The following is a 22,303-nucleotide window of genomic DNA, read 5'->3' on the forward strand; positions in this document are numbered from 1 at the left end:
CCCACAAAAGCCAAAAGTAGCAAGGTTGGAGTTGAAAGCTTGGCCTAACACTTTGTCTCCAACTCACACCCTGGCACCTTTGGGCTTTGTCTTTTTTTAACAGCAGAGTGCCAGCCTCGAATTTTTAAACCTTAACTCTGAATTTCTTGACTCAGTGTGTTTAAGATAGACTTTGCATGTTACTATTTTGAAGCAGCTGTTTGTCAGAGCTGGAGGAGGGAGGGAATCAAAGCGGTTTAAGGGGAGGTGCTTGTCTTAGAACTGAGACTGCTGAGCTACCAGATTCAAGCGAAGGTTTTGATTTGGGCAAGATGAACAGCCTCACTCTAAGGCAGGATTTCTCAGTCTGGGAGCCACTGACACGAGGGGCTGGGTGATTCCTTGTTGGGAGGGGCAGTCTTGTGCCTTATAGGATATGTAGCAGCATCCTTGTCTCTGCCCATCAGATGCCAGTAGCACCTGTTTCCCAGATGTGACTATAAAAATGTCTACAGATATTGCCAAATGTCCCCTGGGGGTACACTCACCCGGTTTGAGAACTGCTGCCCTAAATGAGTAAGTCTGAGCTCGTGATAGCTTTTTGTTTTTTTTTAAAAAAAAATTTTATTTATTTATTTGACAGACAGAGATCACAAGTAGGCAGAGAGGCAGGCAGAGAGAGAGAGAGAGGAGAAAGCAGGCTCCCTGTGGAGCAGAGAGCCGGATGCAGGGCTCGATCCCTGGACCCTAGGATCATGACCCGAGTTGAAGGCAGAGGTTTTAACCCACTGAGCCACCTAGGCGCCCCTCGTGATAGCCTTTTAAACTCATAAAAGAAAAAATAAAGGGATAATGGATAAACTTACCTAAAGAAATTATCCTAATAGCGATTAAATGAAATAATGGGGGGGGGAAGAAATTCCACTTTTTAAAAATGTATTCCTTTGTTATATATATATATATATATATATATATATATATATATATATATATAAATATATATGGTCTTCCTTTAAAAAACATTTTAAAAATGTCTTCCTTTGTATTTTATATATATAATATATTATATGATAATATAATATATCTATATCTATCTACCTCAGGAAAGAAAACATCAGAGGAAGGAGCCAGTCAAAACATAGGCTAACAAAGCAAACTGTGTAGAGAGTAAATTAACAGTAAAACCTAAAGGGAGCAAAATATACAACCCCCAAGTATGCCTCCTTGGCATATGAATTGTTCTAAACTGGTTATTTTAAGAAACAGGTGAAGCTCTGAAAACTGAGAAGTTAACCCTTTTGTAAGAGACATTGACATTTATAAGAGAAATCTCCCCTTGTAAGGGTGTCTCCCGGTCTGCACCAGAAGAGGGACAGGACTCAATCTCTAGAATACTCTCTATCAGTGGAGAAGGGCAGAGCCTTAAATTTGCATAACAATCATACTTTTACTTACTGTGCTTTATCGGAAAACCTCCTGTAACCGGCTCCTCACCCCTGAACATCATTTGTCTTTAGCAGATGTTATATAAGGTGATGGTTTGGGCCGCATTAAGGAGTTACTCAATTTTCCTGGGTGTATGCCATGTATTTATTTTTGGTTTTGTATTTATTTTTTGTTTAATTTGTTTGTATTATTTTTTAATGACCTATATAAGAGGTATATAACCCCTATAGGAGGTATATAGGTTATTAAACTTTTGTTTGGGTTTCTCCTGTTAATCTGTCTTTTTATTACATGGGTGTCTCAGCCAAGAATCTAGAAGGGTAGAGGGAAAATTATTTTTCCTCCTCTATAGGCTCCATGCACTCAGAGCAAAAAAACCCCGAGAAATCTACTGTTTTTAAGCTACTACATAATGATCTCCCCTCTTGCTTCAGGGACTCTGTTTTGTGCCTTAATACATGAGGTAGGCATTATTGTTCTCATTTTATTCATAATAAGCCAGACATGTAGAGGTATCTGTCTCTTGGCCAGATTCACAGGGACAGAGGCAGGAATTATCCCCAGGTCTGCTTGGCTCCCAAGCCTGGGTTCTTCAGTTGCTATGGTGTCTGTATCTCACAGCTAGGATAAGACAGTGGGGTTCTATGGAGCTTCATAAAGTAATCGTCACATTTGTTATCTTACCTTCCATTGAACTCAGAGCTGGTTTTCTTCTGATGCCTCTGATTGTAGCTGATCATGTAGGGCATTCAAAGAAATTTTTGCCACACAGATATTGTAGGATTCTGTGCTTCTACTCAAAGCCATTCAGAGAAAGGAAGAAAGCCATGTCATTGTACTGAGCTGGCGGGAACTGCAGGAAAGGAAGCCCTCAAGCACTATTCTGTAGAATAGTGACTTCGATGTTTCTGGAAGAAAGTCCATATTAGCACAGGAGGATAGGATAAGGTAAGGGGGCATTAAGTGTAACTTTCTTATGATGGGCCCAGCAGATGTCATACTTGGGCATTATGTTCTCCAGGTCTTTCATTTTATAGAGAAGAGAAGTCTGATGGGACATCTGTCAGTTAAGTGCCTGACTCTTCAGCACAGGTCTTGATTTCAGGGTTGTGAGTTCAAGCCCCGTGTTGGCTCCTACTTTAAAGAGAGAGAGAGAGAGAGAGAGAGAGAGAGAGAGAGAGAAGTCTGAAAGTCTTTAATGGGGAAGACATGGGAATCTAAGGATCCAGACAAAAAATGTTACTATGAGGAGCTTGCCTTTGAACCTCTGACATTCTGCTAAGACAGTTAAGATTCTCTGGACTCAAACTAAACCTAAGCATCGTTCATTATTAAATAAAATGCCAATAGATGTGTGATACTCCAGGTATACTGATGGTGAATTTCACCTTAATTTACTACAGTTTTTCCCAAGAGCACGTTTTATAAGAATAAGGAAGAAGTTGATCAAGGTAAGTGGACGTTGGATTGGGCGGTAAGGATATGGATCTACCCAGAAGGCACAGAACAGAAAAGAAGGGTGAGATGCTTGGACACATTCCATTTTATTCCTTTGCTCATGTATGCAATATATTTATTGCCTCTCCACGGTGTGCTAGGTACTGTGCTAGATGTTGGGTTGTAGTGATAAACAGAACAGTAAAGGAAATAACACTTTTCAAAGTAAACAAATAATTAAATTTATAATTAATCACTCTGATAGTGACCCTGCAGAGAAGTTCGGAAAGTACGGGGATCATTTGACAGGGTTCCCTGGCTTGTCTGGGAGGTTAGGAAAGATTTCTCAGAGAATGGAATGTTTGAGGCAAGATCTGCAGGGTGAGTGAAGTAGCTAGGCAAAGTGGGGTGGGGAGGGTTTAGTGGTAGAGGATAGAGCTTGTGCAAAGATCCTGGAACAAGGAAAACCTGTGGTATTTGGAAGGATTGAAAACTGATTATTGAGGTTGGAACACACAGGGCAAGAAGAAAAATGTAGGATATGAGATAGAAAAAATGTGAAGGGGTCAGATCAGATTATCCTAAAAGAAGTGTAATTTATATATTCAGATTCACTTTCTAATAAGATCTCTGATTACTTTGCAGAGAAGAGTCTGGATGAGGCCAGAGTTGACACCTGAGGAAGCTGTTGCGAAAGTCCCGACAATATTAGAGAGTCGTGGTGGTCACAGAGATGGAGAGAAGCAGATAGATCAATGAGATGCTTAAGAGAATGAGCCCTCTCCAGGTCTTGGCCCCATCTGGAGCTCCAGGTTCTGAGGTGATTGTGAGACCAAATTATATGACATTCGTTTCTTGGGGTCATTAAATGTCATACTTGGGCATCATGTTCTCCAGGTCTTTCATTTTATAGAGAAGAGAAGTCTGATGGGACATTTGGGTGACTCAGTCAGTTAAGTGCCTGACTCTTCAGCACAGGTCTTGATTTCAGGGTTGTGAGTTCATACCCCGTGTTGGCTCCCACTTTAAAGGGAGAGAGAGAGATAGAGAGAAGTCTGAAAGGTGAAGTGGATTATTCAAGTTCACATGAGAATGGCCTTACTGGGGCTAGAACCCAGGAACCAGCCAGTTAAGGATTGCTGAAGGTAGAGGGTCAACATGTACAGATTCCTTACAGACATGGAAATGTGTTATAAATTGACATGGGTGGTAGGAAGAGATACCGCCCTAAACTCCATTTCTGCTAGATGGTAGATCATATATTGAGTGTAAGAATAAATTAAGTGTCTTTACCTACCCCTTCTCTACCCATAGTAAGAAGAAGAATTTGGTCATAACTATCCTTGTCATCAACTAACATAAGAGAACTTTAATACATACCTAGGAAAGAATTGGGTGGGTGATGTGCAGGGATAGATTTTTTTTTTTTTTTCTAAGCCTGATAAGACCAGGTTGTTGGTTCTTAAGAAATGGAGGGCACAGAAGGAATTTGGATTTCTCATGCACATTAAAGGGAAGATTGATTAAGATAGGGTTCTTTGTTTACAACCTGGAGAAATAGACTCTGACTAATTTAGGTAAAAACAGTATAAAGCAAAACAAAACAAAAATAAAACAACAACAAACAAATGAAAAACCCTCCATCAACCAGTCTACAAACAAAACAAAACAATAACAAAAGAGGAAATTGTTAGCTACTGGGAGTTCAGAGAAGCATCCAGAAGGAGGCTGGAGAATTGGGTCTGGGACAGCACACGGATTGGAAGCTAGGAGCATGAATCACTGGGATGTTTTCTCTCTGGAAACCATCTGAGTAGGAATTTTCTGCCAGGTTGACTCACTACAACACTGTGTTCAATTGCCTTGTCTTCCTGCTCAAGAGGTACATTTCAGGAGGGAATATCTGATTGGCCTGACTTACGCCATGTGCCTGCCCTTTGGCTAAAAGAGGATATGGTCCCTGAATAGAGTATCTCCCAGGAATATCCAACTGGGAAAAAGTAGTTACAGTAAAGGAAAGTAGGTTGCTCTCAGAAGGAGAACATAGAAACTAGGCTGCCAAAAGCAAATTAACTGTATAAATGCCATGGAAAGGACATGTTCCCCATCCCACCACTCTAGTGTCTTCAGACACTAGAATCAGAGGTCATCCCATCTGCTTGCAGGCCAGTAGGAAGTGGGTGTAGGAGGAAAGCTATCAGCTTCAATGAACAACCAAGCCTGAGTGGCTTAGGATTAATTATGAGGACATGAAGATGTGTTAACCTTAAAAATAAAACTGCAAGCTATTTTACCAGCAAAATATGGGTTTATTCTGGAATAATAGAGAATTATAATCTAGAACAAGCAAGCTATGGCACAAAGTCATAGCTAAGGCCCTGAAACAAAGCGGTGGACTCCTTTTTTTTTTTTTTTTTTTTTTTAAATAGAGGAAAGAGGGAGTTGGAGAGAGAGGGGGTTGGAGAGGCTGTTATAAACAAAAAGTCCATTGGAGTAAACTGGGAGTTCAAAGTGTACTGGCTTTTATTGGCTGATGGTGACTGTCTCTCACTGGCTGTGCTGTTGTTGGGGGAGAGAGGGGGAGAGGGAAGCCTTTCTTCTTCCTGCAGTGTAGTAAAGTAGTATCCCTCTCTCCCTGTTGGGTCTTCAATTGACAAGTGGCAGGGCATGAGAGCACCCCCTGCCCAACCTCCTGGTTCCATTTTAGTGAGTTTTCACTTTTTTCATTTTCACAGATGGAATGTTGTGTGTGGCAGGGTAGAGTTTGGGGGACATATGGCATTGAGTCAATGTTCAAGACCATGGGAGGTGAACAGAGGAAGGTGAATGGTAGGGAATCAGGGAGGTTCCAGGATCTGTCCCAGTCTCCTGTCAGGAAGGAAAGGGAGAGGATACTCATATTAAGACCCATAAAATGAGCCTCAAACACAGAACTGTTTAAATTTTTCCTGGGAGCCCGTGTTTCTTGAAAAGACTGGGAAAGCAGACTTCCTGCCACGTAATGTCCATAATCAACCAGTAGATGTGTTCACTGTTGGTTAAACACATTGAGCAATGTCTTTTCCTTTGCTCTGTTGCTCTAGGAGGCTTCCCCTCCTAGAATGGACATAGAATCACTTGTGGACCTCTTCAATATACCAGTGCCTGGGACCCAACTCCACAGATCTGAGTTTGACTGTCTGGGTTTAGACCTGGCATCCATGTTTTTTAAAGCTCCCAGAGGAAGCTGACATGCAGGTTTAGATTTCCCAGGGCTGAGAATTCTACATTTATTTTCGAAGGGGAGATTTGATCAGCCTCTTTTGTCGCTCTCAGTGCAGAAGGCTGCTTTTGGACACAGCTGCTTCCTCCAGTGCCAACATCTTCAGTGTGCCTCTCTCCAGTACAAGTAGTGCCTGGGCCAACCCACACCCGGTCCCCCCAGACTCACTGAGACAGAAAGAACAACCAAGGGCGCCTGGGTGGCTCAGTGGGTTAGGCCTCTGCCTTTGGCTCAGGTCATGATCCTGGGGTCCTGGGATCGAGCCCTGCATCGGGCTCTCTGCTCAGCGGGGAGCCTGCTTCCCTTACTCTCTCTCTGCCTGCCTCTCTGCCTACTTGTGATCTCTCTCTGTCAAATAAATAAATAAAAATCTTAAAAAAAAAAAAAAAGAAAGAACAACCAAAGTAGAAAATATCAGTGCATATATTAGTGGCTAGTTCTGGGCTTCCCAGACTCCTTCTTCCAGCCATCTGGTATACCAGGTCATTGGGGCTCTACTAGAGTCCTCTCTATACTAAATTAATACAGAATGCCTATATTAATAATTAGTTAGTTAATTAATTAATATATCACACCTCTGAGTAAGATAAGCACCTCACATTATTCTCTACATTCACCGGTGTTGCTTTCCAGGGGCAAACTTTCCCTCTAAATGATTACTAGTGTCTTAAGTAATCAGCTTGTCAAATGAACATGAAGCATGAGTAATATCTAAAAAAATCAACAATTTCCCAGCAGATTATTGCTCATGCACTCATTTGTACAGTCTTTAACTCAACAAGTATCGACGAAGTCCCTACAAATACCTATATGTTGAATCAAGTCCTCTCCCAGGTACTATATGTAGTTATAATAGTGAACAACACAGAATGCCTTCCCTTATGGTGCTTACGTTTGGGTGTATGAAATAAACAATAATAAAAGAAAGTAAAAGATATTAATGTTAGCAAGTGATAACAGTGGTGGAAAAATGAATTCAACAAAGGAAGATAGGACCGTCTCAGACACCTATAGTAGACACTATTGGTGACCTTCCCAGTTCCCCTTTAATTGGGAGAGTGTGCCCATGTCCAAAATGCTATGGCAGCTGTTAATGACTCATAGGTGCATCCCTCTCCTGAGACTTGTCTTCAGCTACTAGGAGCCCTTTTGCCAAGAGATGCCTGGAAGTTTATACATCCCACTGAGGGAAAGCCTGTGACCATCGGCTGCCTGATAGGTGGTATACAACCTGGGCAAGAGCATGGGACAATTCTGTAGTGCCACTCATATTTTGAGTTCTACATGGGATCAGGTAGAGGAAGCTAGAAATCACAGCTTTGCTTAGCAGCTTCCCCTGCTTTCATCTCCTTCCCTTGCTTTTTATGGCTTTCTCCTTAGAACACTCCCTCAACAAGTTACTGCACAGAACTCCTGGTTGTAGGTTCTGCTTCTAAGGAACCCAACCTGAGACAATATGTAAAGGAAGTAAAGGAGTGTATTTTGCAGATACCTAAGTGAAGAATATTCCAAGCAGAGGGCCTGAACTGATTTAAACTGGCTGCTTCTAGGAAAAGCTAGGACTGGAGGACCATCCTAGGACATTGTCATAATTTGGGCCTTTGCAGGCAGGATTTTTGAGCATAGGAGGGATGTGACCTACCTTCTGTGTCAACAGGCTTTGAGTACCAGTGACAAACATCTCCAGTGCCCCCCCCTTATTTTTTAAAGATTTTATTTATTTATTTGACAGAGAGATCACAAGTAGGCAGAGAGGCAGGCAAAGAGAGAGAGGGGGAAGCAGACTCCCTGCTGAGCAGAGAGCCCGATGCGGGGCTTGATTCCAGGACCCTAAGATCATGACCTGAGCCGAAGGCAGAGGCTTTAACCCACTGAGCCACCCAGGTGCCCCTCCGGCTCTTTTTCATTGAGTTCTTCTTGCCTTTTATGGATGCTTTTCAAAAAGTCCAAGTTGATTTCATCCAGACTGTGCTCCCACAGCCCACTTCCCTTGCTCTGACAAAATGTAGACCCATCTCACCCAGCAGCGGCTCCTGGGTACCACCACCAAAGCTTGGGATCCGCCTTTCTCACTCTAGATTTGTTAAAGAGGACTCAGACCCAGTCCACAGTCTGCCGTGAGTGCAAGTCAAGTGCTGCCCCCTCTATCTTCCAGCTCAACCTTCTGTGGTGGTGGTGGTGGGGTTCCTTTGGAAGACTCCATCATCCTGTGGTTATTTAGAAACAACATTGCCCCACCCCCTCCCCAAAGCAATATGGTGGAGCAAGGCCCCCAGAATGACAGCAGCTCTACGCAAACATATCTCTTAATCAGTGTTCTGTGGCAACTTCTACAAAGCCCCCTCACTGGACTTGAGGGGAAGAGGCAGTTACAGCGTGTGCCCTCACACATGCCCCTGGTGGGAAGGCTCACAGAGCTCACGGCAGACTTTTGTTCAATGGCAGCCACCTCCCCAAATTCTCCCTTCTTTTATCCTCTCTAATCCTCTTGAACCACCTGAGGGATTCATATGTTATGGAATTAATTTTCAAGTTTATTTCCTTTGTAAATCTGCATAATCTGAAATCTGTCCCATTGAGGTTGAGACATTCTAAAGCGAAAAACGGCGTACACCTGCCCTCACTAAGGCTGAGGTGTGCAGGAGAATTTCCAGTCATAACATCCTACTACATTGTCTTAGTTAGCAATTGTGGCAGAGGCTACTAATCATCTCTCAAAATCCATTTTCCTTTTCTTGTATATTTTGGAAGTTCTGATTTTTAGGTGGCTCATGACACTATGAAGAAAACTCTTCTGCCCTCTGTAGGGCTTCCTAAACATCCCAGGGAAGAATTCGAATTTGCCTGGCTTTACCTTACATATCCACCTCTAGCTTAATCACTATGGCCTCAGGATAAGATGTTTGGGATAAGAAGATTTCGCTAGAACCATAGACACCTAGCCTGGAGAGAGGAGCAGGTCTCCAAAAAAAGAGGGTCTATTCTCATAAGGAGAGATTGGCACTGGGCAGATCAAAGAGGAGAAGTTCACATCAGGGGATTTTAAGATTTTTGAGGCTGATACTTCCTGTTTGGATCACCGTGTAAGGCGATCTAGGCTAATTGCCAATTTGTATCTAAAGTAAGAAGGCTGAGTATTTTCTTTGATCTTGAACTCACTTTTATTTCTCACATGTGCTGCCCTGATAAATCTACTTATTAACACTTTCTTTATTTTGCCCTGTATCCTGCATGGTCTCTATTATGTTTCTGTTGAAAATCTTATTCACACATTTGTGTGCTTGTCTTGATTTTAGGAATTTTTATTTTTATGGATTCCTTGTCTTTACTTTACTTCAAACCTATTGATTCAATCATCAAGTTATACACCCCCCCCATCACTCACTATCTTGAGTGATGGTGTCATGTGGAAATCAAGGCAAGAGACAACTTCCGAAATAAGCAGACCCATCCAAGAAGTGTTGCTGGTAGCAGTGGTGTCAGAAGGGGAATCATCTTTAAACTTCCAGAGTAGAGAATACACAGGGAATGACTAAACTGGAAACCTCAATGTGTAGGGCTGTATTATTTAATGACTTGGAGGCAATTGCCAAAAGAGACGGCAAAAAGAGATGAAAGTGAGCACTTGGGTAGCTCATTTGGTTAAGTGCCAAGACTCTTGATCTCTGCATAAGTCATGGTCTCAGGGTTGTGATAGGCAGCCCTGCTTTGGGCTTTGCGCTCAGGGCGGAGACTGTTTGAGAGTCTCTCTCTCCATCTTCTCCGCCCCCACACCCCACACACGTGATCTCTCTCTCTAATGATGAAGACGGTTGCTTCTGGGGAATAAGTTGTAGGTGGAAAAAGAAGATGGCCCAGAGGATGATTGCCTTCATAATAAATCTTATAGTATTGTTGTTAAATTATATGCATGCTAATTTGATAAAACAAAAATGAAAAGAAGTCATAGCCCCAATGGTGTTGGATTCTGGCCTGGCTTACTTGCATGGCTCAGGTTTTCTGTTTATATCTCTTGTGATTTGAGTTTCCTGTATCTGTCTTTCGCTTGGCTTAATCCCCACTTTTGAGGGCACCTCCTAGACTTCCTGAGAAAGAAGCACATGGGAGAAAAAAATTGTAAGAAATTATATATATATTTATAATCATATATATAAATTATATATATGATATATATAAGTGTAATGATATATATAAATGTCTCTTGACACTGAAATTTAATTGACTTGGACATAGAATTATCAATTGGTACCCATTTTCCCTCAGAATTTCTCTGTTGTCTTTTAGTTTCTATTGTTTCTTCTTGACTGTAATTCTTTAGCTGTGGTAGGAATTTATTTCAGTTTATTGCGGTGAACCTTGATGAGACCTTTTTAATTCTGGAACTTTTTGGCTAGCTTTTTCATTGTTTATTTTCTGTCTTCTAACTTTTTAGAATTCTTTTTGTTTGGATGTTTAGCCTTTTGGACACTCCCCAATATCTAATTTGCAAATGTTTTCTCTCTTGTTTTCCATCTCTTAGCGTTTTTGCTCTACTTTTCCTTTTTTAAACAAAAATTATTTTTAAGTCATCTCTGCACCCAATATGGTGCTCAAACTAACAACCCTGAGATCAAGAGCGGCAAGCTCCACTGACTGAGCCTGCCAGTCAGTGGCTGTGCCTTTCCCTCTCTTTCTGAGAAATTTCCTCAAGACCATCTTCCAGCACTTTTACTGATAGGTACATTTCTGCTTTCAGATTTTTATTTTCTAAAACTTACTCTGGATATCTGCATTTTTTTTAACAGACGCCCCCCTCCTTTTTTAAGATTCTATGTATCTATTTTGACACAGCAAGAGAGGGAACACAAGAAGGGGGAGTGGGAGAGGGAGAGGCAGGCTTCCCACTGAGCCCAATGTGGGGCTCGATCCCAGGACCCAGGAATCATGACCTGAGCTAAAGCTAAAGCTTAACGACTGAGCCACTCAGGCGCCCCAACAGAATCCTATTTTTATTTCATGTATGCGTTATCTTTTCTCAGAATATTAATGAGAGTTGAGTTTTTAAAAAATATATTTATTTATTTGAGAGAAAGTGAGTCCAAGCTCGAGCTCAGGTTAGAGGTGGCAGGGAGAGCGAGAGAGAGACAAACAGATGCCCCCTTGAGCAGGGGGCCCTCCATGCAGGGCTTGATCCCAGGACCCTGAGATAATGACCGGAGAGGAAGGCAAATGCTTAACCAGATGAGTCACCCACGCGCCTAATGTATTGTTTTTGTTTTTTAAGTTGTCATCTCTTTGCTTAGACTGCCGACCTGCACGTTGCAGTCTTCCTCAGATGTTTGCTAATCCTTCGCTCTCTGAATATGGGGGCTCCTATCTAAGAATCCAGCTTTCTCGGGCTTATTCAGTGAGTCGGTACTTGTCTTTCTGCTTTCCAGCTCCCAAAATGTTATCACTATCAAAAAAGGAGAGCATCTTCAACAAAAGAATTCTGTCAATGAGGAGAGATGATTTTCCATTCTTTGTCTCTGCTGATACTGTGCTCTTTAGAGCAGAGGCCCAGAAGCAGAGTGTTAGGAGGACGGGGAAGGAGGACTGTTCCTGCTCAGTGGTCTAGAACGTTTCTGCTGCTGTTCCCAGTCGTACTGAACCCACTCACGACAAGGGAAGCCCTGGGCTCCAATTCCCCACCTCTCCTAGAAGGCGGCCTGAGCCCCATCTATCACAGGCCCCAGGAGGATCAGTCCTTCCCTTTCTCCTTGCCTTTTGAGCAGCTAATCAAAGCAACCTGCTTATCCTTTTGCAAATCCTTCTCTGAAAGTGGTGTTAGAGAAGTCTTTTCTCCATCTCTTTACATTTCCAGAGGTTTTTCTTAAATGCAGTCTGCAGATGAGTCAGTGTCTTTTTTGTGCCTCGATCTCCTCTTTTGTAAATGGGGATAACACCGCCTCCCCCACTGCACCTCTGTGAACAGGAAGTTAAATGAGGCCAATGGTCAGAACCTGCACATCAGGAGCAGCTCTGCCGCTGACAGCTCTGCAAACCAGAAACACGATGGAGACACCTTCTCCCAAAACCTCCCATGCCAGGGGCCCCTGGTGAGGGCTTGCGCTTTTTCCCAGCAGGGCCACCAGTGTTCGAAAAAGTGAAAGTAACTTTAAACCCCTTGAGATCAAAACATAAGGTGAAAAAAACCCAGTAACTAAATTCTCACCTCAACAAGCATTGCAAGTAAAACCAAAGAGGAAAAAGAAGGTATCAACCTCTCTAGACCGACGTGCAGGCAACAGGGTAAGCAAGCAGCAACAGCTCTCTCCACAAACCCAGGGAAGGTGTGAGACACAGTGGAGTCTGCTGCTTCCTTCAGACCCAGGGAATGTCTGCTTGACACCTCTCTTGCTGCCTCCCCTTACCCCCCTTCCTTCTATTTTTATAACTTCGAGAAGAACAGGAAGGAGTATATGTATATATTTTTTAATGTTTTTCAGCATTCAAGGTCTGCCTGTGTTCTAGAAGGTGATGAGGTTGAGAGCTTGCCACATGAAATGATTCTGACCTGGGGCAAGAGCTTCAGGCTCTCCAGTTTGTCAGGGGAGGAACCGCTGAACCAGACTGGAGGGCGTTTGCCATCTCTCAAGCTGGCACAGGGAGCTCTAGTTCACACTGCACGTAGGATTCAAATCTGAAGCGAAAAAATGACTCCAAGATTCTTGACTTATCAGTGAAAGGGAAGGTAGCCCCAGAGCTCAGGTTTGAGGAGGTGGCCCCGAGCCAGCCTGCTAGATCAGTTCGTGTCTCCTGGGAGAGACCTCTGCCACTCGCCCACCCACGGGGACGCACCAAAGAGACGGTGACAAACAGATGACTGAGGCTGCTGAGACCACAGTCATTGCTCAGTCCAAGGACAGGTTAGAATGAAAGCCTCCGTGCTAATAGAAAGTAGGAAAAATGGACATGGTCTTCAGGTCAAATATATGTTCCTTCAGGGTAACTTCTGGTCTTGGGCTTCTTTTGTTTGTCCTTCCTTTTCTTCCTTCCTTCTTTTATTTTTCTTTCTTTCTTTCTTTCTTTCTTTCTTTCTTTCTTTCTTTCTTTCTTTCTTTCTTTCTTTCTTTCTCTCTCCCTTCCTTTCTCTTTCTTTCCTAGCCACTTCCAAATCCATTCTGTTTTTCTTCCCCATGTAGCTGCCAGTCCAATGTTCCCTTTTCTTCTCATTGGCGTAATTCTTTTAATAGGTCTGCCCTATTTAGAAAATAAAACACATTTAAATTTGAATTTCAGGTAATCAGTGACAAAAATTTCAATCCCCGTGTGATATTTGCACATGTTTATAGCAAAAAGTTCTTTGTTACTTATCTGAATCCAAGGGAACAGACTTCCAAAAAGTCATTCACTGTTGATGTGAAATTCATTTATTTGAGAATCTGTCTCTTATCTGGTAATGCTAGCTCTGGACCTTTTTCGCTCCCTTCTTCTGAATATTTTCTAGAAAAAGCTTTCTTAAAGCGAAGGGGAGAAATAAAGAACTCCAGGCAAGTTAGCTCCCCTGCTAGGACCGACTACCATGAATTCACATGGAACCAAGCAGCTAGGATGGCTTCAAGGGTAGGATGGCTAAGGGTAGGATGAGTAGCCTGGTTTTAAGTTTGCTGCTTCTCCCAGGGAATAACCTTATAATGAACATGCATACCTTTCCGCACAGACCCGAGGAACTGTGAATCTAGACACCTAAGTCTGCTGCATCAAATTCCTCCCACATGGGTTATTGAACCAACCAGATTTGTTTTTTGAGATTCTTCTTTTCAACTGGGAGAACTTCAATTCAGCAAACAAGTATTTCTCAAGTGAAATCATGAGCCAGATGCTTCTCGACGTACAAAGCTTCAAGGATAAAATCTGTCCATGATGTATAGAGAAGAATTCATTTGTCTCCTTTATAATATCACATTGTATGAATATACTGTAATTAATTTATCCATTCCTCTATTGATGGCCATTTATGTGGTTTCCAATTCATTTTTCCAAATTTATTCTTATAAATAAAAATTCTCTATTTAGAATTTGATTTAGTAATCCACATTTAGGAAGGGAATTTCCAGGTTGTAGGTATGTAGACTTCAAATTTTCAATGTATCCTTAATATAATTAAGTCTGCATTTAGAGGTGCTTTTAGATTTATGGGTAAAATATGGGCTTGTTATTATGTAAGGTTTGGTTTTTTTCCCCTCCTCAAAGGAAAGCCCTTTCTGTTTTGCCTTCCACCCACTTATTTACCAGAAATCATAATAGTACAGTGACTCTGTTTAAATGTTAGCTTTGAAACTTTTGTGATGTTTTGTGGGCCCTCGGTCAACTGAACCACCTACACTTCCTAAATTACCTTTGTATTTCCAAAGACTTTCTGTGCTCGAAAGGCCATGCCAAGCCCTCTCAGACCAATATAGCAATCATCTAGGGTTGGAGAGGTGCAGTAGTATCAGCGTGAAATTTTAGGTACAGTGCTGTGTGAAAAGGGCCTAAGAGTGGGCATCCCCATTGGGTCTAACAGTGCCACATCTAAGAATTAATTGTAAGGAAGTAATTAAAAATGTGCACAGGGGCACCTGGGTGGCTCAGTGGGTTAAGCCTCTGCCTTCAGCCTGGGTCATGATCCCAGGGTCCTGAGATCGAGCCCTGCATCGGGCTCTCTGCTCGGTGGGGAGCCTGCTTCCCTCTCTCTCTCTGCCTGCCTCTCTACCTACTTGTGTCTCTGTCTGTCAAATAAATAAATAAAATCTTAAAAAAAAAATGTGCACAAAAGTAAAGTGACAAAGATTTAACTACTGATCAGTTTATAACAACAGAAAGTAAAAAATACTGTTAGGATTCCATATTAGAAGTAACCTTCTGATTTATAAAGAAATCAGGGTGGGTTTCTATGGGGAGAAAAAAAAAGCCCCAGAAAGTGCACATAGCATATTGTTAAGTGAGGAAATACGGTAGAAATAGTTTGAAGAGTATGACTTCTTTTTAAAAAGATATTCATGGAAAAATCTCTGGAAAGATATAACCCAGGCTAACAGTGGCCCTTTCTGGGATGTGGAATTATGGATGGGTTGTAATTTCTTCCTTTTGTCATTTATCTTTCTAACTTTTATACAGTGCTCATATATTATTTTTGTGACTGAAATAATAAAAAAGAAATGTGCCAGGATTTTGTTTGCTTGGGTTATGGTTTTGTAATAGAATGAACACTGGGAGGTGGGTCGTTTGGTAAGAGAACTTAGGAGCAAGATAGGATGGGGGAATACATTTAATAAAGCACATTATTTGGGAATAATTTTGATTTTTATGTGTGTGCATTTCCTTGGCCCTTGCTCTCCAAACTTTTTAAGGGACTCTTAGCACAAATATCCAGAGATAACTGCTGTCTTGCAGTGAATAATCCAGTTTTCCTTTTGTTCTTTAAAGACTTCTGCATTTCTTCCTTCACTGTAGGTGGAAAATTTGTGCTCCCAGTGAGGACCTGCAGAGAAGTAGATTGGATTGCCTTCCTTGATAGTAAATTTAAGAAAGGTACCTAATGTTTCCTTTAGGATTTGTTGTTGTTGTTTGTTTGTTTTCGTTTGGAGGAAAACAAAATATGCTCTAGAATATCAGCTTCATAATGGCCAGGTTTCAGTGTGCATAAAGACAATAAGGTCCTCTTTCTGCATGCAAAAGTGTTCTTTAATGGCTTCGGGTATATACATTTAAATAATTTAAAGTTGTCACTATAGTAAACCAACCAAAAATATTAAAAATGGTAACATCGAAAGCTGTCCCATTTATGGGCTACAGAAAACCTGGCATATATACTCATTGACAATAACACTTAAAACGGGTTCAGAATTTACAGAAAGAATCCTAATAATGTGTCAGAATGATCAAAAAGTTTTCATTTCCCGAAGAAAAATTGATTGGTACAGAAACGTACACAAGACCATTTGTGGACAATCCTTTTATGATGTGACTTGGGAGCGGCAGCAACAATAGAACGTTCAAAACTCCTTCCAGCTTTGAGTCACTGATTTTAGGATTCCTAAAATTCTATCATTTTCAAGGTGGAAAGGAACTAAAAAATGTAGCCAGATGCCCCGAGAGAGTGTAAAAGATTTTCCTAAGGTCTCCCAGCTAATAACTGAAGAAGCTGGGTTTGTGGTTGGTGACTCTCTCATTATAGGTTGAGCATCTTTCATGCAATACCCATGTTCTCAGTAATGAGACAGCACCCAAAACTCTGGGACTAGAAGCAAGTTGTTGGTCAAGGCAGAGTCATGCTGAGAGGACCTTAGGGGGCTTGGTCAATTCTCCCATCTTAAAGAGAAGGGAAATGAGTCTGTTGGAAGTGAACTGACTTGGTTCAAGGTCAGTGGACTTCCCGTAACTGTTTCTTGGATGAGAGACACGAGTGTGGGAAATGGGTCAGCAGTGTGAAATGCCTGCATCTTCAGGTTGCAGTATTTGGATGAAGGCTGAAGAGTTAGGAAGCAAGTGTTGGTTAAGCAAGTGTACCACGTGCTGGTGTTGCTCCTTCTGCATTCCAGACAGACAATAGCTCTGGAAGTGGTGTGAATGGCACCCCACCCCCACAATTAACCTCAAAGAGGTGTTAATTTCACAGTCAAACTGAGGACCATTTAAATTCAGGCAGTGTCAGAAAACAACTATTTATTTGGAACCAAAAGAACAATTTGTCTCTTTTATTTTGCATTGTCTGCCCCATTAATTTTCCCAGAATAAAATGTCTTTAAACAGACTTTCCTTACTCCTAGAATGCCCCATATCCTAGTCTAGGCAAACAGGACCTTTACACGAGAAGAAAAGGCACTCGGATGCCCTTTGGTCAAGACAGCAGGAAGAATGGTCATTGCTGGAAATAAAGCTGACACTGCACACCTTTGTTCAACTGAGTATTCTCTCTCATTAATGACATGATTGATGGGGTCCTTCCAGATTTCATCCCATTTGTTAGAGTGTGGACACTTTTTCTCTCAAACTGCTGATTTTATGATCATATGGTTATGGTTTTGGATAACTCTACATGTCTTTCCTTCATCTCATGGTTTCTCAGGTTTAGGCACTACTGATATTTTGTACAGGACACTCTTTTGGGGGAGTGCGAAGGGGAGGGTGTCCAGTGTATTATATAGGACATTTAACAGCATCGCTGGTTTCTACTCACTAAATGCCAGTAACACACTTCTCCCCCATGTTCCCCATTTGTGACAATTGAAAATGTCTCTAAACATTGCCACTGTCCCTGGTTGAGACCTAGTCCCAGCATGCAGGTCAACAAAGAAGCTTGCTATTCTAATCTCAAAAGGAACCCAAAACCTTTCCCAGAGTTGGTCTCAAGTCCTATGGTATGGCTTCCTGACCTTCTTGGTACTGGACCACCCACCATATCTAAATAAAAATCAGAAACCATGAATGTTGTATTATTTGAGAAATCACAGGGATATGAACTAGCTTAATTCTTTATCCCACGCCATCTTCTTTTAAAAAACATTTTTATTTATTTATTTTAGAGAGAGAGAAAGGGAGCACAAGTCGGAGGGGTAGGAGAATCTTAAGCAGATTCCACACTGAGTGCAGAGCCCAATGCAAGGCTCAATCTCATGACCCTGAGACCAAGACATGAGCCCAAACCAAGAGTCTGACGCTTAACCGACTGTGCCACCCATCCTCCCCCTCCTACTCCGTCTTAAACTCCTTTTATCTGTATTTTATTAGCACCAAATTATGTTGTCTGTACCTAAATGTATTACCATTTGGCTAAATAATCTATACAATAGTAATACCTACCATGTATTGAGTTCCACTGTGTTCCAAGTTTGGAACTGTGTATGTTGTATTCTCATAACCTCAAGAGTTAGGTGCCTATTGTCCTCATGTCACTAGAATGTAAGTCCATGAGGGCAGGTACCATAAGTTTAGTTTACTAATGTAGCCTCAAGACTTTGCACAGTGGCCGGCACATGTGATTGTGCATAGTAGTGCCCCATAAATAGTCTTTAAAATGAATCAGTGATTGAATACATTTTACTGAAGGTCTTTGACTTCACCCTTTCATAACCCAAACCCAAACTTCCAGCATATCCTGTTTTCTCTACTGTCCAAATATATTCCGAGTAGAGTCATTTCTCACAACCTTTACTACTATTTACCTGATCCAGGCCAGCATGAGCTCTCACCTGGGTAATTGCAGTAGTCTCCCAACTGGTCTTCATGCTTCTGCCCTCATCCTATTATGGCCTGTTATCCACCCAGCAACTGGGGAACCTTTCAGATAGGTCAGATGCTTTCACTTGAAATCTTCCAGTTGGCTCCCATCTCACACAGAGCAAAAGACCAAGTGCTTTCAGTAACCTACAAATTCTAGATCTCATGCCTTCTGTTCATTCTCTGGTTTCATTTTCATGTACTCTCCCCCTCCCTCACTCTATTCCCTCTACACTGTCCTTCCTGCTGTGTTTTGAACATGCTGAGTGTTCTCCAACTTGCAAGCCTTTGTGCTAGCTGCTCCCTCTGCCAGGAACACCCTTCCCATAGGTCTCTCTACCTAACCCACTGCAATCTTACGTCTTTACTGAAATGCCATCTTCCCAACGAGGCCTTCTCTGGCCACCTTTATTTAAATTCACTTCCTTTGCTGTTTAATGTGGTCCATTGCATTTATCATGTTCTTGTAAACCAGAATGAAAGTTTCATGAAGGAAGGGAGTTTTGTCAGTTTTGTTTGCTAGTAAATCTCCAGCACCCAGTACAAATATATAGCAAGTGCACAAATATTTGTTCTTGTTAAATGAATGAATGAGGACGCAGAGATGGTAACCGGCAGAACTAGATAACGAATGCAGGTTACCAGCCTTAAAGTCCTATTCTTTCAATGGTTCTCAAACTTGGCTGTGTATCAGAATCCCCGGGGGATGGTGGTGGTGGAGTGTGTTTGTTAAAACACAGACTCCCAGGCCTCACGCTGGATCTTAGGAGTCACTATATGGGGGAAGGGGATTCAGGAGACTGTACTTTAAGAAAATCCCAGGAGGTCCTAGGCAGCTAGTCCACTAGCTCAGCAGATCTAGAAATGGGTGCTTAAGGTGTGATCTAGAAGCCATCTGCATCAGAACCAGCTGGTTCAAAATCTGGAATCTGAAACCAGCTTCCCAGACTGTGAGTCCTAACCCCACTGACCCTGTGGCTACTTTCTTTCTTCTTTTCTTTTTTATAATCAGAAATTCTTTGAGGAAAGGATCTCAAAATATAAGTGTGTTGAATTTCCTCCAAGCAGGATCTCGTGTCTACAATTTCCTAACTACGTGACCGTAGATAATTACTTACCTTCTTTATTAGTTTTCTCATCCATAAATTGGGGGAATTATTAGTCCCCATTGCCTAGGATCACTGTGAAGATTTAATTGGTTTAGGTTATGAAATTACCAGAACAAAAGATGGCATATAGCAAACATTCAATAAATGTTATCTGTTATTATTTTTAGCACCGCTAATTTCTAGGCTCCAGCCCAGACTTATGAAATCAATCTCTGCAAATAGGGCTCTAGATCATTTAAAACAAGAATTCCATGTGATTCAGATGCACACAGATGTTTGAGCAGCACTACCTCAGGCTGTCTCATGGGAAGAGGAGCAGCCTGAGAGCCAAATGCTCAAAAGATACTGGGTATAAGCAGTCATTTCCTGGCTCCTGAGAAACACAAGACTCAGGGCATGGTTAGTCATAAAGTATACAAGTTTGGAGTGCCAAAGTAAGCTCAGAAATTATTCAGCCCAACTTTCATTTTTATAACTAATGAGGTAGGTCCCTAAGGTGATTATATAACCAATGTGTTAATACTCCTAAAATGAAGGCGAAGAAACTCTTTATATGTCCTTGTTACTCAGTCAATGTGGTCTAAAGACCAACAGAAACAACATCAACCAGGAAACAAGTGTGTTAGAAATGCAGTTGCCATCCCAGATCCACAGCATCAGAAGGACTAATCTAGACCGCTGGTTCTCAGACTCAGCTGCACACTGGAATTACTTGGGAAGCTTTAAAAAAAACCCTTTGATATCTGGATTCCATCTCTAGAGATGCTGATACATTTGGCCTGGTGAGAAGTGGACATGGGGATTTCTAAATCTCCTTAGGTGACTTTCACCTGCAGCAAAATATAGTCACCTGATGTCAGTCACTCTAGATATCAGTTGTTCTCTGGATGCTCTGGGTTGGAAGAAACTGAGTCATCCAACTGGGCTTGAAGTTGCTTTTTGTTCATGGGAATATCCAAATCAGGGATGGTTTGCAACGGCCATTTAGAAAAAACAAAACAAAACACATAGATTAGGCTTATGGAAAAACATATTTGTTCATACATGAATATGAATAAGCACATGTCACCTCATCTCTGACATTACGAATTTCACCTAATAAAGAAAGGCATAAGATAAGATTACCTTTAAAAAAAAGGAAAAGGAAAAAGGCCTGTCATTTGACATCCTGCCACCTGAACGCAACAGCACCCTTCATTTGACCATGCACGTTTCATTTTCCCTGTTGACTTTGGTCACATGGGTATTTATTTTCAGATCTACCAAAGTGGATGACTGCATTTAGCCCTGTGCATTTTGGTTGTGTTTTGTTTTCCCCAATTAGATTGCTGCTTAGGATTTTTCCCTTTATAAGCATGTTTTATGAAGAGAATGCATAATTGTCTCTTGAATCCATCCCATTAACTGTCTGGCACTTCAGCTTGCTCTTCTGTGACTCAGAGATAACTTCTAGCCTATCTTCCTTGTGGGGAAGATTGCATGAGATAATGAAGGCAAAGATGCTTTGCAAAAGGATAAAGAGCTTAAGACCAGTGGGACAGAGGAAGCGTCATCAATATAACTCCATTTGTTGAAGGGCAACATGCCAGGCTTTGGGTAGTTTACATATTTATCCTCTGATGCTCAGAGTGTCCTTGTAAAGCGTTACTATCCTTATGTACAGCCAGGAAAACTGAGGCTCAGAGAGATGCAGGAACAAGCTTAGGGTCTCACTACCAGTAACTGAGAAAGCCAGTTTTCACACCTAGATTTTCTTAGTCCTGAAATCACATCCCCAAGCAGTAACTCAGAGGCACACATAAAATATGACAGACTTTAGAAAGTATCATATCTTAAGAAAGGAATAGATGGAAGGCTGCAAAATTATAGAAGGGGAAGAAATTCTATTGTAAGTTGAAGTGATTCATACTTTCGTGAATGTTTGGCAGATAAATTTCAAATCAGAGTGGTAGCTTTGTTGGACTGATTCTACTAAGTTAAGCTAGAATAATTTGAGGATATTAGATTTTCGCCAACGCTCCATAATGAACACTTCATTTGCAAACTATGCTTACTTTATCTAGATATACACTTCTGAGGAGTATATCAAGTATATCAACTCAAGGTCAGCTTGAGTTGAACATGTACTTACTTGGGTGGTAAGAATGGACAGAGCAATGGAGAGGAACACTTCTGAGAGGGGACACACCAAGATTCTGCCATCCCCCCAAACACCCCTCTATCCCAGTCTGTCTGTCTGCCTATCTCTCTCTCTCTAAAGTGTTTTGAAATGAGACTCATAGATTAGGAAATTTTTTCTTAGGAGGCACTAGAATTAGGCTTATATTCTCAAATATACTGGCTCTCTCAAACTTGACTACACATTAGGCTTACCTGGATGGCTTTCAAAATACTGATGCTTGGGCCTTCCCTCCAGAGATTCTGAGATTATGGGTCTGGATGTGGTCTGGATGAGGATGTGGTCTGGATGAGGATTTTTGAGAAATCCCATTAATTCTAGTAGGAAGCAATGTTAGACAATCCCTAGCCTAACTGTTCTTAATAAAGAAACTAGTGACTAAATTACTAAAGAAAATGTATGTAATGGAATTATACATAATTAAAAGTGTATCACTCTAGCCAAACCAATAAATAGAAATTACCACATCTTTGAGTAAGCCTTTAGACAGCCATGGATATTCGTGCGGCATGGCTCATTATAATTTGTAATGAATATTTGCTGGATATGTAAAGGACTGAATGGTGGATGAACCAAAGTTTGCCAAAAGAAAGGCAAGGCTGAGTAATGACATCAGGAAAGGTGGAATCTTTTTGTTTTTATTTTTTAAAAAAATCTTCACATACAGGC

General features: G+C 41.5%; 1 long non-coding RNA gene across 1 annotated transcript; it reads left to right on the plus strand.

Moving 5' to 3' along the window:
- Positions 1-2,104: 2,104 nt before the first annotated feature.
- LOC309845736 lies at positions 2,105-3,731 on the plus strand. The gene is made up of 3 exons (XR_014301481.1): positions 2,105-2,373; positions 2,829-2,876; positions 3,508-3,731. It is a non-coding gene; the product is annotated as an uncharacterized lncRNA (long non-coding RNA).
- The last annotated feature ends 18,572 nt before the right edge of the window (positions 3,732-22,303 follow it).

Source organism: Mustela nivalis, assembly GCF_964662115.1.
Source record: "Mustela nivalis genome assembly, chromosome: 1".
NCBI lineage: Eukaryota > Metazoa > Chordata > Mammalia > Carnivora > Mustelidae > Mustela > Mustela nivalis.